This window comes from Marmota flaviventris, chromosome 6 (genome assembly GCF_047511675.1).
Source record: "Marmota flaviventris isolate mMarFla1 chromosome 6, mMarFla1.hap1, whole genome shotgun sequence".
NCBI lineage: Eukaryota > Metazoa > Chordata > Mammalia > Rodentia > Sciuridae > Marmota > Marmota flaviventris.
In genome coordinates this window covers 133,575,929-133,591,481 of record NC_092503.1, presented here as the reverse complement: position 1 = coordinate 133,591,481, position 15,553 = coordinate 133,575,929, and the positions used below count along the sequence as shown (strand labels likewise).

Below are 15,553 nucleotides of genomic sequence, written 5' to 3'. Positions count from 1 at the left end.
AATTTAATATCTCTTTTTATTAACCCTTCAAATCTTTCACAGCATCATATGTCCCCCATCTTCCTTGCTCATATGCATACCCAAACCAAGATTCCTGGACCTCTGATAGAGAATAATGCCCACACAGATACAGCTGTGAGATCCCTTTATCTTTTATTTTCAAGTGCTGTAAAATCTCATGGATTTTTTTTCCATCAAAATGCACAATCATTAATGAAGATTTTTCCATTTCTTCCCAATAAGCTCATGTCAATGTCATTAAATGTTCTCACTGTACACCCTTCTGGGCCCCTATGTGGGAATCTGAAAATCCTTGAGGCCTACATTCTAATGCACTTTGGCAAATGCATGTTACCCATTTCCCTCATTTCATCCCTACTTCTTTCTTCATATTTTCACTGATACTCATTCTGAGTTTATCTGGCTACTGCCTGTTGATCTAAAAATGTATCTGCTTACATTTCTCATTTATTACTCTGTTTTGCCACTATGGACAAGCCTACTTATTTAAAGACAGATAAGTCCCTGCATATACAACCTGTGCTTTTGTACCATTTTGTCCTTATTGGAATATAATTTTAACCCACGGAGTTCCCCATTCTACCACACAAGTCTTCACTGAATGAGCACATCATACCCTCTAGACATGCCTCTCAATACAAAAATAAAAAAAGGGGACCTAGCCCAAAGCAGAATACAATTTTTAATTTTATGAAAATGGGCATAAAATAAAGGGTATATGGGACAATGGGGACTGAGTGAACTTAAAATGTGGTTTCCATTTCAAAAATTTTTCTGAGAACTAGAATCTTTTTTATATTTGAAGTCTCCTGTTTACATGACATAGTTGTGTTTTCTTGTATATTCTTAGTATGCTATAGTTATTCTTCTTTTATGATAAAATTAGTTGATTTCTATTACTATCATCATCAATCCAAACAAGACTTTAAATCAGTTAAAATCTTTCGCTAAGCATAAAGTTATTTTCACATTTGTTACAATCATAATAAGTATATTTAGTTGTATAAAGGCACAAGCTTTGTTTAGATTTTAAAATATCCTGACAAAAATATTATGTATATAATATTCCCATTGTTGCTTATGTAAATTAATCAAATTAAGTTACACTACCTAGAATAAAATACAATTGAAATAACTGACTCATAAGATTCATATTTAAGCTATCTTTATTTACAAAATACTATTCTAAGAATTGTAATTCCATTAAGTTTCAATTGGAGCAAAAGTGTAATCACTTGAGTAAAAGCAGTTAGTTAAACTAAAAACAAGGGATACATTATTTTTGAAGGCAGATAAAAAATATTGTCAGGATTCTTGTTGTGCTTCTGTATGTTCAGTAGCAGGCTTATTTGAAGGTGGAATCAACCCTGAAGGGAAGTCACTTCTACTTTCAGAATGCAGGGGTGGGAGTCAGGGGAAGAAATCCAGCTCTTGGGGGGAGATAATGAGGAAAACACCACAGTCCCATTGGGAATGGAAGGGTTGGTGGGCCTGGTGGAAAGTATTCTCAAGATGTTCCACACATGTTTTCTGGAGGAGATGGAGAAAAAAAGGTCCTCTTCTCATGAACTGACTCCTTGGATCCACTGGAAACAATGGACCTCTGATTGGAGGGAAAGGTGAGAAAGCAAAGCCAGAGGCAGTTGCTTCATTTTCAACAGGGACAGATGAATCAGGCACATGGGAATTACTAAGATCAACTTTGGTATCATTTCTACTGTATTCCATTTCTGGAGACATAGGTCCATCCATTTTATCCAAAGGCAGCATAGTAGAACTTCTGAATTCATCTAGTCCAGATGGTCCACCATAATTACAATAACATACATCTTGCCATGGTAGAGGAAGACGTGGATCAGAATATGGTTGGCCTGGTGGAGCCATCATCATCTTAGGGTTCTGTTCCCATGGAGGTAACAGGGGCCCAATGTTATAAGGCACTCTCTGAGGATCAGTTATCCCATCATAGTCTGAGTCTCTTCTTTAATTGATAATCTTTCATTGATAATCTCCTTTCATTGGTAATCTTCTTTCACTGATAATCTCTGGGCTTCTTGAATCTCTTCCTCCTGCCTTTGGAAGCAAAGGTGAGAGTCTGAGTGGACCCTTCTTTTCCAAAAGTGGAGCTTTCATCTCAGATGAAGGTTGACCCAATGGCGGGGGGCCATTTGGGGAATTCTCTCTGCCAAAGACTGTATTTGAATCATCAATTGCAGAAGGATCATTTTCTACAAGTTTAAATTTAAACTCATTTTAAGTTTTGTCTGTCATGAACATTTTGTTTCCTTAAATCATTGAGGTATCTTTCAGCACTCTGAGCTGCCAACACTTTATCATGTGCTTTTTTCTCATAGTACATAATGGGCCCCTGATAAGAATGAATGGTTCTCTGCAATTCTTCTTCAAGGTCTTTGACTTGCTTTCTATAGGTCTCCAGGTGTTCAGTTGCATTGCTGATGTTTTCCACCATTTTGGAAAGTTTCTCTTCTAGCTCTACCTGGTAATTTTCTCTCCTATTAATTTCTTTGGAGTTTCATCATATTATTTTCTTGATATAGTTCAATAATGACATTAAGTTTCTGCTGAAAATTCCGATTCTCACTTTTAAATTTGTGTATTTTTTTGACCACAAAGATGCTTGTCCTGTCAAGATTTTTAATATATTCTATAAGGTCTTCCTTTGTTTCAATTAATTCAGAAAACAAAGTAAACATTGATTTTTTTCTCCTTGTAAGGTTTTAAAAAGGCATTAAACTCAGCAGCATAAAACCATTCTTTCAAATCTCCTTTTGGCTGATCCTCTAAGTGAGCACCAACACTCTTCATTTCCAATTCCACATTACCATCATCTGTTAGGACTTCTCCAAGCACAGAAGCCCAATCTTTCATCGGCAGCAAGTGTTCAGTCAGAGAATTAATGTGATTTTCTTTATCTCTTAGAACTTGTTTTGCATGTACTTTGGAGTCTTCAAGTGTTGTTTTCTGTTTATTAAGGTCATTCACTTTTTTTTCCATACTTCAGCTTCATATAAAAGCTGTTTCTGACTTTCCTGAAGTTGGGAATTTTGATTCAAAACCTCTTTTATTGCTACCTTAAATCTGTCCTCATTCATTTGAAATAGTCTCAAGGTTGTTTTATCTTCAGTTATTTGTGATCTGAGGGATTTTGATTCATCTTCTAGGAACTTAATCCTTTTTGATATATCCACCATCAATTCATGCTATTGTGAATGTGTAGTTTTTGTCTACTTTTAGCTCTTTTTCTAGAAGGAGTATTTCTTCCTCAAGTTTAGATATGGACCTATCCAGATTTCCATATGTTGCCTCCAAATTTTCTGCTTCTATTGATTCCTTCTCCAAAATGGCATCATTTAAAGATGACTCTAACCTTCATTCTGTTTCTGAACAAAGCTAACTTTTTCAAGTAGTTCATATTTTTCTTCAATTAGTCCAGAAAGTTTTAGAGCAAGCTTTTTTCTCTTCTCATGTAACATCTGCTTCTCACAGACTGATAACTTCTCTGCAAAAACAAGAAAACAACAAAAAATCCAATAGCTGTATATATCACCAACTCCCACCGATGGCCATAAGGACTTGGGTGTGTTTCCATGTCTTCACACAACACACATCATAACCCTGCTTACTTTTCCCAAGACCACCCCCAAGTATGGCTGAGAGGCAGCTCTTGCCCCCCATCATGCTAAGGCTACTTTGGCTATTCACTCCACAACCACACCATGCCCAGCCATGCCAAAACAGGCTGTGGACACTCAGGCCTTTGGGCAACACAGCAGATTATTGTGAACCATCAGGTGGGGGAGATGGCTGCAGGCATTGACATGGGGAGCCCCAGACATGGGCTCCCAGGGGCCTAGCACTCTCACACTGCCTGTCAGAGAAGTCTTGGCTCCTTCACTATGCTGTGAATCCTAAAGCACCACAGGTTCAAGCCTGTCCCAATCAAGCCTGGGAGAAGTCCTCTCTAGGTCACCCACCCATTGGTTTGTTTCAGGCCAGTCCAAGACAGAACATATTATGTGACATTCTATACAGTCATAATATCACCCAGTTTGATGTAACTAAAATGCTAAAGTTCTGTAACATTTTTAAAGAGCTAGTACATTATATATTTATATTTGTACCACTTGCCCTTTTGTTTTAATGACTAATTCCTTTCTCTCCCCTTGTGCCCCCTCTCTTTTTCCTTTCTTCCTTTTGTTTTTTGCAGTGTTGGGAGTTAAACTCCAAGGCCTTCGACCTGCTAGGCAAGTTCTCTACCACTGAGCTTCATCCCTAGCCCTGTTGACACTTTCTACAGAAGTAATATGGATTATTTCTATAGGAAAAACTCTCCTGTTAGACTATTTTAACAGTAATTTTAGAAGAGTTGCTAACATGGGCACAAATCAGCTATGACAAGTTACTTTTAAAAAGTATGCCATGTTTTTAAAAAGAAGAAGCTTAAAACTTCTGATGATTTTCATGTCAGTTTTTCTAGATAACTATTTAAGAGTCTTCAAAATGTTTTTCTAGATGTTATTTTCTTTTGAATTCTCATAGAAGGTAAAAACTTTCAAGTAGGTTAGTTGTTATAAATATATGGAAAATAGAAGAATATAATATGACTCTTTGAAATGGATTTAGCTCCTGAAGGTGAATTAAGTTTTTGTTCAGATAAAGAGTCATTGCTTGATGTAAATAGAGGATATCTAAATTTATTTTTCTTCCTAGTTGTGCTTAATTGTTAATAAGCCAGATCTAATGTTTGAAGAACTCACTAGAAGTCATTGCTTTTCTAAATATCTCCAAATACATGAAAAGTTCAAAGGCATTATGTCACCATGTATAATTAGAATGATTATAATTCTATGGCCATATCTGTATCAATGTAAACTAAATCACTTATCCTGTTTGATAGGGTATGAAAGTTTAGAAACTTTTTGACAAATGTAATTATGTGCGGTTATGGATGTTAATTAGTTTGTAGTTAATATTTCACAATGTATATACCTGTGTCAGGAACAAATTATCAACTGAGCATAGTATCACATACCTGTAATCCTAGACATTTAGGAAGCAGAGGCAGGAGTATCACAAGTTCAAGGCCAGCCACAGCAATTTAGCCAGGCCCTAAGCAATTTAATGAGACCCTGTCTCTAAACAAAACAAAACAAAAAAAAAAACACAAACCCTTCAGGGGACATTACAGATTGAAATCATAACACCATGTGCTATCTTCTACCACCTTATGACCCATTAGGACCCAGCAGATGCCAGTGCCATGCTCTTGAACTTCTAAAGCCAAGAGCTAATAAGTGTCTTTGCTCTATAACTTACCAAAGATGATATTCAATTATAGCAACACATATCATACTAGGTTTCAGAGAGATTACTGGTCAAGGCATACCACCACAAAGCAACAGTTCTGGGACTCAAACTAATTGTCTTCAGTTCCAAACCCCAATAGAAGAGGTTAGCTATCAACTAAAACACACAAAAACCAGGCTGCAGATTCCTCTTTACTTGCCAGAGCTGTTTCTGTTTGGATGTAAAAGTCACTAAATAATAGTAGCTTCTTTGCCAGAGCTGTTTCTGTTTGGATGTAAAAGTCACTAAATAATAGTAGCTTCTTTGCATCTACTACACCTGTATCAAGCTACCTACTTTCAAATTGAATTCCTGAGCATTTTCTTCATCTGAATATGCATCTCAATCACACTTTATAGTAATATTAATAATAATATTCACTAATAGAGTTATTCTCATCATTAAATGGACAGACAGAACATACATCAAATGCTGTTCCATTAATTCCCACTCTTCTTTTCCCATTTTTAACTAGGGAAAAAAGTGAGAATTCTTAAAAATTATTTTTCTTTGAAGGATTATAGGATTTTAAAATGGCAAAGAAAATTTGATAGCATATCAAATAGTAATAAGATACTAAACCACACCCTGCTAAAAAGTGAAGTCTGGGGCAATTACCTTTGAATCTTTCCATTCTGTGACATGGGCACCTGGTATTACCACTTATTTAAATGTGAGAAAGTTTTGCACCATTCATGTCATCATTCTCCAGATCACTAGAGATGATGATGACAGATGCAGTACCCCATGTACTTCTTGAACATTTCCAGAATTCAGAAACAGCTATTTGTGCACTTTTATACAACTTTTAATTTCATTTCCTATCAAAATTCTAGTACTGAATAATTTTTCTTTGTAAAATGCAAGCATTGTGTTGTAGGAAATCAGTAGCATCCTATATTTAGAAAATGGTAAGCTGGATGTGGTGTCCCATGCCTCTAATCCTAGCATCTCAGGAGGCGGGGACAGAAGGATTGTGAGTTCAAAGCCACTTTCAGCAAAAAGCAAGGTACTAATCAATTCAGTGAGACCCTGTCTCTAAATAAAATAAAAACTAGGGCTGGAGATGTGGCTCAGTGGTTGAGTGCCCTTGAGTTCAATCCCTGGTACCCCCCTCTAAAAAAAAAAAAAAAAAAATATTAGTGTTTACTTTCTGACACATGTTACCCTAGGAAATGGGGAATCTTCATTCCAGAGAAGCTACTGTGCATAACTTGTTAACTGAGAGATGTCAGTTTGCTTGACAAAAGGATTCACCATTATAGTACTATAAGGAGTTTGAAGGAGACATCAGAAGACTCAAGGAGAAATGATATAGGCATCCAGGGAGTCCGAAAGATGATTCTTATGAATCCCAGCAGCATCCATGAATCAAATATAACCTGTACATGCTCTCATGATTAAAATGATTGTTACAGTGGAAAACAACTATTCCTCTTGGTAAACATCACTGGACCTCCCCAGGGGTCCTCCACAAATCACTCAGACCACCCAACCTCCAGCACTGTGGCTTCTAGCCACTCTGATTCACTGGTACTTATGCCAATGCAGTTAAAAATATATTGGATATCACTCCTGGGTATCATCAAAACTGCTTAAATAAGAATCGTTCTCACCCCTAAAAACTCATATACTTTTCCCTTGAGCTATTTCACAGTGTTTTCTTCCTAAGAAATACTAGCTTCTGAAAGTAAGATCCAGCTCTATGAAATGCATCTCTTTTCTATAGTAGGTTTTCATCAAATTATGCATGTTAAAATTTTAGAATTCATTCACAGCCTGATTAAAGTCCTAAGCTGTGACACTAAAATATTTTAAACTATAGAGCTATAAGATTTGTACATGGATGGTGCAAATATGTGTTACAATACAATTAATCATTAATTTTTTGAAACCATGTATTATTAATCTCTTTTCTGATCTCAAGTAGATTAATAATTCAACAATGATATCAATACACAGATCATTAATGATAAAAGAAATATTTTGGTTCTATTCCTGGAAATACTCCAGTTTATTAAACTACACAACAGTAGCACTTAGAATGCACCTAAAAAATGTAGAGAAGACCCAAAAAGGTGACTATTTATCCTTCTGCTTTACTTCTACTATAAACTGTATGAATTGGTTAGCACTAGCCCAGTCAGTAAGAGAGTGTCTCATGGAAAATAATTAAAATAACCAGACAGACTTTTGAAGGAAAATATCTGTATTTGAAGACAGAAAGAAGTTTTAATTTTCAAAAGAAAATAAATATCTATTTGCAAATTTACAATTCACTAAAGACATATCACTGTGATTTCATTATCTAAAGTATATAACAGCGCCATAAAATTTTATTTGCCAAACAAGAGCTTAGAACATTGCCGCTGTCAGGCTGCAGCAAAATAACCGGGGGGGTGACAAGCAAATTGTGTAGATTGATACAGCAGGAGTGGGAGCCGTTTATTGTAGGACCAGAGGGGTATATATACATTCCACACAGCTTATCTTAATTAACATAAACTAGATACAGCAGTCAACCAATAAAGAATCTCCACACTTAATGGCTCTCTGGCATTACTTCACAAACCACTCCCTCTGCAAAATGCCAGGCGCCATCCTGACTTGTTTACAGACCCTAACAGAACATTGCCACACAGTTAAAGGTATTTGACAATAAATAATGGTCAATACCAAAGAGCCATGCACAAAACAACTGGTCAGAACAGAAACAGTCAAAGCTCTAAAGATGCAGGGAGACACACAGATGTAAAACAAAGGCTGTTTCCAGGAGCACAAGAGGCAGCCACACAGATCACATTGCACTTGGATTTGTTTTTTTAAAAGTCAAAGATATGATGAAGTGCTGGGTAAAGCAGAAGGCCAACCCCAAGGGAGTCACAAGTGAAAGTCATTGACTTATCTCCACAAACACGATTTCCAGTACCTGTAAGAGCCACCATCCCATAGCAGCTGAACACACTAAAATACTCCAGTCTAAAGTGTACTTGCCCCTTCCAAATTCTCCACCATGTTAGCCAGAATCTCCTGCAGGATCTGCAACAAGAGGGACTGCTCCTGCTCAAAAGCACAGATGGACAGGTCCTGGGAAACATTCTGCAAGTAAAATGGGAGAGCCATAAATATGTCACCAGTGTCAAGCATCCAGGCCCCATCTACCTTGGCGTCATCCAGTTGCTGTCACAGAAAGAGTGATGGTGCTAGCTACTTCTGCACTGTGAGGTGCCCATCACATTGTCATTACTGCTCTTGTTCGATACAGTCTTAAATTCAGGGTAATAATACCTGCCATGTCTGGAGTGTATATCCTGACACACTACACTGGAGCTTGTAGTTCCTGTTGTTCTCTACAACAGGGACTATTACTACCACTAGAGAATAAGCAAACAGAGAAGTTGGGTCACTTTTCTAAAGTCACACAGTCACAAAATAATCAAGCCAGGCTTGAAAAATGGATTATTCTAATACTAATATATTGGTTTCAAACCTACCAAGCATTCTGTTGACTTAAAAAAATAACATTTAAAGCTGGGCAAGTGGGAGGTAGTGGCATATTTTGTGTGTGTGCATGTGGGGGTGGCAGCATAGAGGAATCTTGAGGGCACCATGGCATCAGAGACACAGCTAACAGTGGGCAAGGGTGGTCTGGGCAAGGGGCAACAAACACAGAAGAGCAGTCAGGGTGCAAGAGCAAAGTCTGAAATGCATGTTACAAAAAATCATTTTAAGAGCTGCACACAACTATGGACATTTCTGAAGACCCTTTCTCTGCACAGTAGATCAAGATGGATGAATCTGCCTTTTGGATCTTTTGGAGTGTCCTGTGTGTCTAGAACACCTGGATACTGCTGCAAAAGTCTTATCTTGCCAGTACAAGTTTTGTGAATGATGTTTGCTGGGGATCCTAGGTTATCTCAGTTGTTCTGAGTGGAGGACCCTTGTTGGCTTGGGTGTTCAGGAGCTTCCCAGTAACATCCTGCTGAACAGGCTTCTGGATAGCATCAAGCAGAGACATTGGACACCTAGCCCTGGTGGGGGCAGTGGGACCAACTGCACAAATGCATTCAAGGCTCAGGGCAGCACTATGGCTAATTGTAGCACAAATGATCTTTAGGGTTCCCAGTATGGACAGCAGCCTCGGGTGCAAGCCTAGAGTCCGCCAGTGAGGGATACACCTCAGTTACTATGTTCCAAAGCATTATAAACTATCCAAGAAAGGAATCTGTGACTTTAAATTCACCAAAATGTCATCATCATTTTGCAACAAGTTGATGAAACTGGTAACATGGGGAAGTCATTGGGATCCATGGCTCTTCCCCCACCAAAGTTTAGCAGATTACTCAATCATTACCTCAACCCCCACCTCAGTGCAAAGCACTTTATGACTTTGAAGTAAAAGACAAGGAAGTAGACAAAGATTGCCTTCTGTTTGCAAATGATGTTTTTCTAACTGTGATATACAGAGTGGATGAAAACTGGGCTGAACAAATGTTGGCAGACAAATTTGGCATATTTTTGATTTCCCACATTGAGTTTAACTCAGCTGCTAAACAGCTGATTGAAAGGGATAAGCCTCCCATGATAGGAGTTGATGCTGAAAAATGTCCCTAAGCAACAGTCAAGAGCAGCACTGCCCCAAAGCTCTCTGACACCAAGAAGAACACCAAAAAGCAGCACTCCTTCACTTCCCTCACCATGGCAAAGAAGTCTTCCCATACATCCCAGAACTGCCACTCCATGGAGATTAGCCCTCCTATCCTCATCAGCTCCAGCAACCCCACAGCTGCTGGGAGAATCAGCGAACTGTCTGGAATTCCTGCAGTTTCCCTTCTCAAATTCATATGAATACCACTGAGTTAACTGTGACCTCATTCCCAAGCATCTCAGTGACAACAGGCTCCTCATTAGTTTTCCTGTTAGATGTCCCCCCTCCAGCTGCCCTTGGAACTATGAATCCTCCCCTCTACCACCACATCTCCTGGCTGTCATTGTCCTCACTTCCACACTACTGTTGCTGTTGCTGCTGCTGAAATGGGATCCAGACCCATGGCAGGATCCACTATACAGATTGCACATTTTCAAACACAGACTCACCCCAGTGTGTATGTGGCTATCTACCCATAGACTCCCAGAAAGAAGATGAGCTAGAACTGGGAATAGGGGAGATGATTTCAGTGTTTGAGCATTTCCAGGATGGCTGGTTCAAAGGGATGTCAATGCATACCACTGAGATTGGGGTTTTCCTTGGCAATTATGTGGCATCTGTCAGAAGGGCAGTGATAAATGCTACCCAAGCTAAAGTTCCTATGTCTACTGTGGGTCAGACAAGTTAGAGGATGACAAAGGTCAGTCCCTCCACTGCAGGAGGGCCTTCCCAGAAGCTCCAGAGGAATGGTGTGGCTGGGACACCCATTGTTGTCTCTCCAGCTGTAGTGTCAGCAGCTCACAACAAAATAAGTGGTCAAACTAAGGTCCTGTTGCACATGCCTGGGCAGATTACAGTCAAGCAGGGTTGCAATGCAGTGAGGCCAGTTGCGGCACATAATCAAGAATACCCCACAGCAGCACTGATGCCCATCCAGGTGCAGAATGCTACCTGCATTTGGGGGCCTGCACCACCATTTGCTGGACTCCCCACAGCCTCTGCCACCAATGGCAGGCTCTGGTGCCCGTGCCTCTGCTGTCAGTTTCAGTCAAACCGGTACCTACCTGGCCTGTGCTTCAGCCACTTCATTGACCTCCCCAAGTATCACCTTTGCCTCTCATGAAACTAAGCCCAGTGGCCAGATAGTGACCCTGGACTTCCCACAACTCCACATTATTCTTCATCGGCTTGTGGGAGCAGTTCAGCAAGCAAATATGACAAGGACAGTAAAATACAATAACGGGGTTCCTGAAGTTGCCTTCTGGTGCTGCCACAAAATTGAAGACCTGAGTAACACTTCCAGCATTGCTGAAGTTAAAGTGGAGCTGGAAGCAGGGCTAAATGGTGATGAGTTACCCCTACAAGGAGCCATGGGTCCTGAGCTACCATTTGGAGGGAGGCCATGGCAGGGCCGGCTACTGCCCCATGGATGGTAATGGCCCAGTCACTGTGGCACCAGCAGGAACAGCCTTGAACCAAGCTTTCCATCTGAAGATTAGCTCCCTGGACTTTCAGTCCTATTGCTCCACCTCCTGGTCAGGCATGTTCCTCACTGGGTCCTGTCATGAATGAGTCTAGCCTGTTGTTTGTGAAAGGCACTAGGTGGTGGTTTCCTATCCTCCACAAAGTGAGGCAGAACTTGGGGACTTAAAGGAGATATGTTTATTCATAAAAAGTGAGAGGATGGCTGGTCCAAAGGCAAATTACAACACAATGGGAAAACTGGGCTTTTCCCAGGAGGCTTTGTGGAAAACATCAGAGGAGATAAACACTGGGAAGACTTAAAAGCACATCACACAAATGAAGAGCACAAAGCAGTCTGATGGAAATAGCGCATGTGTGGACTTCCAGAAGTTCAAGAGCTGAGCAGAGGGTTGGTGTGTGGCTCCTGAGTCTTAGCACAGACACACCAGCCAGCAGAGTGAGGCAGGTGTCTGGGTTTCACCACTCAGTTGGGATTGTAAGGTGTACCTTGTGCTAAGCAACCATTTTTGTGTTTGTTTATTTTGTTTTGATTTTATAATGTATAACTAAAATGGACACTTGTTTACAAGACTTAGCTAACGTATTTGCTTCTTTTAAAACTGAAATTTTCTTGTAATAGATAAATTCTTTGGATTATGATTTTAAGAAATTAATTTATGAAACAAGAGCCAAGGAGAAGCTGTATTATCTCCTGCTTAAGCCAAGAGATTCATTGTGCTGTAGAATGCATCCTCCTTCCCTCACCCCTGTTCCCCATCATTACATATTGCTTCCTTAAGACAGAACTGTTGGTACTCTAACTTGGGTTTTCCTCTTTGGGATATTAAACATACAATTCAGTCAGTATCAGTAAGGGCCTATGGTAGGGAGAAAAAACTCAAGAAAAAAAAGTCAGTGATTCTTTCAAGTTTGATCATGAGTCAATCTGAAGACTTAATCCTCAACTTAATTTTATAGGTTTTTAATTTTCCTAGAATGAAACCAATAAAGTGATGAGAAAAAAAAAGCAAAAGCATTGACTAGAAATGTATTCAGAAAATAATATTTAGTTTTATAACAAAAGCAGCTCAATTCATTGGTTGGAAAGTAGGCAACATTAATCTTATTCTTGCTGTCAGGGAGAGAATGGCTATGAAATGTAATTTCCATTTTATCCCACAAACTGTGTGTCCAGAACATTTGTGAGATGTGTTGGTAAGTGGTTCACTTGTGTTCAAGTCAAATGGTGAAGAAACAATGTGAAAAATTTACATTCATCTATTGTGGCTCTTTCTCAACTATCTTGCATGTCCCACAGTAACATGGACATGCATGATGTATACATTTAATTGTAGTTTTCTGCTGAGGTTAGTTTGCATTCAGAACTGAGAAATACAGGAGATGTAAAATGACCAGCATTCTCTACCCCAAAGCCACTCCTGACCAAGGTCTGCTGATCACACTCGCTCCCTCCTTGGCTAAGGTGTCCATCAGCCATCAGAGGAGTCATTAATAAGAATGCTCTTTGTGTTCTCAGCAGACAGAAGGAAAGGAAGAGTTTATCCAGGAGCTGTTCTGTGGAAGCTCTGGAAGGCTTGGAGGGAGCCAGTGTGCCCACACCTTACAACTGTGGCAGGATCCAGCTTAGCCTACCTTTTTATATTTATATCCATTCTTTGTCATTGGCCTCTTCCACCAATTTCATTATGGTGCCATACAGTTATGGGTTTTCAGAGTCCTGAGAACAAAAGTAGGGAAAGCAGTCTAGTAGGGAGGTAGTTACAACAGTTTTCCCATGGGAACTAAGTACTGAAATAACAAATTAAAAAAAAATAATAAAAAATAATGCTTGGAAATAGAAACATGGACTGAAAAGACTTCATCCAATAGCAAGAGGGTTTATTATCTTAAAAAGATGTAGAATGTGGGGCTGGGGCTGCAGCTCAGTGGTAGCAAACTTGACTGGCATGTATGAGGCCCTTGGGTTTGTTTCTCAGCACCATATATGAAAAATAAAATAAAGATCTATCAACAACTAAAAAAATGTAGGATGTGGTTGAAAATGAAATCATTCCTAAGTTAACCACTGATTTTATAAAACACTGTACATTATGTTCCTGTGTGTTGAAGTAAAAAAAATACTGGCATATCCATGTAATATATGAAGTTTGGTGAAATAAAGAAGTTAGGCAAAAAAGCTGATGCCAGCTTTCATCTGTGTAAGTTGACACCAATATGTCATAATATTCTGTATTTTAAGAAATTACTGTATTTTATACAAATTTTAAAAGGTATAAAGACTACTACAGGTTGAGTTAATTTTCACCTGTCTTATCTTCATATTTTAAGCTATATGATGGAATTTACTCCTTTAAATTTGTATAAAATTTACTACTATAAATTTGTATAAAATTTCATCTGTAAATAGATCATTAGCTAATATCATATATGGATTTTCTATTGTTTTTTTGAGACAGGAGATGAATTTTGTAAGAAGGGCTTGTTATTAAAATCATAATTCATCATTCCTTTAATTTAATAATTTGAGGACTAAATAAAATGTTTCAAGATTAAAATTTGATGTTCCACATTATAAAAATAAATAACATTTAAGGGACAGGGAAAAAATACTTGCCTCGAATTGATAATGCAGTTAAGCAAATATAAAATTGCACTGGTATGCAATATTCATTTACACTGCTTCTGCTTAGGCACAGAGATAAACACTTTCACTGAGTGTCACATTTTGCCTTTAATCTGGGGCATAGTTATTGGGCTCCCCATTCTGCACATGTGTGCTGCTTTATCTTCTCATCAATGATTTTCCCTTCTTCTTTCTGTTAGCCTTCCAATCTAATCAATACCATACATTCTGGAAGTCTCAAAATGTGACTGCCAAAGAGAAGAAGGAACCAGGATAAGAACTGATAGGTGAGTTAGAGAACTGAGCCTTATTAATCATTGAAGCTGCTGCTTGAGATAACCCGAATCCAGGATGCACATATTCCAACTGGATATGGGCTGGTGCTCAAAAGATATTTTCATAACAAAAGGACATTACAAATACATTAAACACAAAATAAAACCAAGACTGTCTTCTCCATAAAAGGAATATTCTAAGGGTAAATCTGATAAACTGATTTAGATACTGAACAACCAACTCCAAGACTCTGAATAAGCTGTTTCTAACATGTCCTTGGAATGATTTCAGACTGACATTCATTAATTTCTTTAAAGTCAGCATAGTAAGATAGCTAAGTGCATGTTTTCTATATAAACGAACCCTCTGAAAAAAAATCCTGGCCTAACTACTTACTAGTTCTTACCTTTCTATTTTTTTTTTAATTTCCTTCCCTTAAAAAGACACCATAACAATTATACACCTTCATAAAGCTGTTTTTAAAAATAAGGAGACAGCATACATGAAGAGCTTCTAATGATTTCAAAAACACAGAGAGAATTTAAAATAAGCAAGGGAGCATCACTGGTCTCACATATGATGAATTCTCTCTAGTTGAGGCACATGAAACACCACTCATTTCTTGGCAATTGTTCTTACCTGTATTCTATTTTGACAAATCATAAAAGAACACAAATCTATGATTATACACCTGCTCACATCACCTAGAATGTTCTAGTATTTTCATGGCAATTTCTAGATAAACATTCACATGTTGAGATCCGCGCCCCTGGTGGCAGCTGCTCCAGGACCCCCGTCCTCCTCGACATCCCCGCCTTCCCTCGCGGTGGCCCGCCCCTTCTCTGCCTCCCTCCGCAGCCCAGGCGGCGGTAGTCTCGCCCTGTCTGGGGTGCTTCCTGGGATCGGGGCCCAAGGATCCAAGATGCCCGCGACGCCTCCTCCGGGCGCGGGCTGGGGCAAGAGTGGGCCTGGTCCCCAGCCGACAGACAGGACATGCACCTGGAGGAGATCGCCCAGCTTGCTGGGGTGAAGGGCCGGGCAGGACAGGGGCGGCCCTGTGAGCGCCAACCCGGCCAAAGTGGAGAGCTGCGACTTGACTACCCTGCCACATGGGTGCTAGGGCAAGAGAACTA

At 39.2% G+C, this 15,553-nt stretch overlaps 2 pseudogenes; one reads left to right on the top strand and one right to left on the bottom strand.

Annotated features, from left to right (window-relative positions):
- Nucleotides 1–2,019: 2,019 nt before the first annotated feature.
- Nucleotides 2,020–15,553, bottom strand: part of LOC114107411 (melanoma inhibitory activity protein 2-like) — a 47,677-nt pseudogene continuing 34,143 nt past the window's right edge.
- On the top strand, nucleotides 9,635–11,159 carry LOC114107410 (E3 ubiquitin-protein ligase SH3RF1 pseudogene; annotated as a pseudogene).